Here is a 2953-nt window from a genome sequence, read left to right as displayed (position 1 = left end):
GATCATTGTGCCTGAGTTGGATGATGAATCCCAATTAGCCAACAATAAATAAAGAAAACTTCTAAAAAACAAGGTGAGCCAGTCTTAAACCAAGATTAACTTGCATAGAATGTAATGAGTCAACCAAATGTAAGTATTTAGAATACGTTTTGTAATGCAATGAGTATAAACCCTCCAACATATTCTACATGTTTTTTTTGACGGGTTAATGGGACTAATAAACAAAGAAACTAAATTTTTTAATGGGGTGTTCTGGATGAAACTCTGACTAAGTCTAAGTGGATATTTCATATAACTTCATGCTCATATATTCATGAATATATATGTCGTGGAGATAGGAAGGAACAGGAGGCTGTCTGGTCAGAAAACCCACAGAAGCTTACAGACTTTTGAGGGAACAATCGGTCAAAGGATCTGGCTAAGATCATCGCACAAGTCACGTTCTATTGTCAGCGCCGTCAAGTCCAAGAAGAAGGGATGCCGGGAGAGCTCTCTGTTCTTTGAATGGCTGTCGTGACAAGGTAGATTCTATCTGCAGGCAAAGATGACATAAATATGAATGAATGATGGCAGAGATATGGCAGCTCCCTGCCACTGTTCTTTAGTCCATGTGCAGCACCTCATCCTCATCATTATCTCCATTGCTTTGTATTTCTGTATCACTGTACATACGCCTAGACCTACATTAGTATCACTGTAGCTCTCTCAATATCTCCTAATCTATTTCTTTTAAGAAAAATCTTTTTTCCCGGGTTTCTTTATAGTATTCAGTAGTCAAGAATTTCTGACATGTGATTTGGAACTGATACATCTCAGATATACTCATGCTGATGAATTTCCTAGGATGTCTATCGTCCCAGATTGCTGCCACCCTAGACTGGATAACCATGGTTACTTCTGATATCAATTTTGGAAAACCCAGTGGATAGATATAAATAAATATACATCTAAACCTATATCTATATTTACATATTTATCTATATCTATATCAATATCTATATCTATATATTTATCTTTATCTATAACTATCTATTTATCTATATCTATATCCTATATATTTATCTATATCCGTCGAATCGCATGGGTTGAATAAATGCTGGGCCGTTTCTTTATTTCTCTGGGATTAGAATCTCTAATTTTATTGGTGTAATGGGGTCTTACTCACAGTTCAGTGTCACCAACGACTTCATCCACCATTAGGAATGAGCACATACCCTATACTTCTTATGAGACTAGTGGATGGGATTAAATGTAGACAGGATAAAATATAGATAAAAGCTAGCGGTCAAGGTTCAATCTAGGTAATATGAAATCTAGGCCCCAGGATTCAATCTTAAGTAGACCAAATTATAGCAGTTACAGTTCTATAAAGTGGAAACCAACTCATGTTTTCGGGATAACTATCAGTAACAACCACATATAGTTCTCTTCCTTCTAGATTTCGTTCATTTGGTTCCTTCGGAGTGAGAAGTCGAGCCTCCTGCTTGCATGCGTTTGACTGAATTTCATGATGCATGGGCACCAAAGCAAAGCTCTGATATGCGTATGGACTGCACCGTAAAGAGAATAAAACGATACTCAGCGTGCTGTTCGCTCTACAGTGGCTGTAGGCCAGTCCCGCCACTGCATCTTTCTCCAAAATCAATGACTCATGAATAGTTGGAATCATCGTTGATGCCAGTAGAACAGCCGTCTCCACCAATCTCAAAAAATCGAGTAACGGGTCGATGACTATCGATTGTGTTCGTCACTAGAGATTTCAACTTTCCACTTCAAGCTTGAAAGCCATTGGAAAATAGCCTTGGGCGAATGGGAGATAGCTTCTCTTTGCCATCTGTCCGGCCCTCACGCCAGAGAGCACTATTACCGTCAATATACCCGCAGCTCAAGAAAATGACGTAATTTCATTTGATTTTGCTGCAGATGGATGTCCCACCAGTGATAATCGTAGCTCATGTCAACTGTCATGCTGACGATAAATGGATCATCTTGAATTATTTAGGTCTTGACCAACATCGAAGCAGACGATCTGATGAAATAAAAGGAGGAAATATGCGGGAATCTTATTGCTGTGAGCGAATCTCCGTGATTCAGGGGGAGAATCTCGCCAGGTCTGTTCTCGTACCGTAGTTGGGGAGGCAAACGCTATTTGTTATGCGAATCTCTAGGCCTTGCTTTTAGTAATTTATGGCGGCGGTGGACCTTTTTTATCTCTTCCCCCAGTTATTCAATCAGATAGAGAATAAGGAATTGGTTCACGCGACGAACGCCAAGGGTTTCTCAACACCCTGCGGACTGAAAACTCATCAAATCGGTTTAAGTTAATCGCCAGCTCTACATGCTCTAAATGGTTCAATTTTCTCTTACATGTTACGGTTTTCATATATTCATAACTGATTGCTTGTTTGATACTTTGATAAATAGATTGATTGACTGTTGGATAGACGGATATACTGATAGATATATAGATCAAAAGATATAGGGATAGATCACATGAAATTTTCGGGAAACAAAGATAAATAACACCAGTTTTAATACCACTCCACATGTAAAACTTCTGGGAAAATCGATATCTGCAGGGAAGCCGGAAAAGTAAAAGAAACAAAAAAAATAAAAAACGGTTAGGTAGATATATGGATAGATATATAGGCAGGTAGTTAGATAGGTAGGTAGGTTGGTATATATATACATGAATGAATATGTATACATGCATATATAAATATGTATATATACATACATGAATGTGAATGTGGTTCTATAATCTCAATGAATTTACAATACGGTCGGCCACACTAACAGTATCCAATTTTTACTTGTGACCCATACACCCTGCGTTTCTGAACCTTTCAACCAGATAAGAACCGCACATTTCGAGTAGTGGAGATGAAACGACATGTTTAACCGGTCCCAACGAATGCAACGGTGAAATCAAGCTCTACCAAATAGAAGCAGC

This window comes from Wolffia australiana, chromosome 1 (assembly GCF_029677425.1).
Source record: "Wolffia australiana isolate 7733 chromosome 1, ASM2967742v1".
NCBI classification, from domain to species: Eukaryota; Viridiplantae; Streptophyta; class Magnoliopsida; order Alismatales; family Araceae; genus Wolffia; species Wolffia australiana.
The sequence above is the reverse complement of the archived record's forward strand: the minus strand, read 5'-3'. Positions refer to the sequence as shown.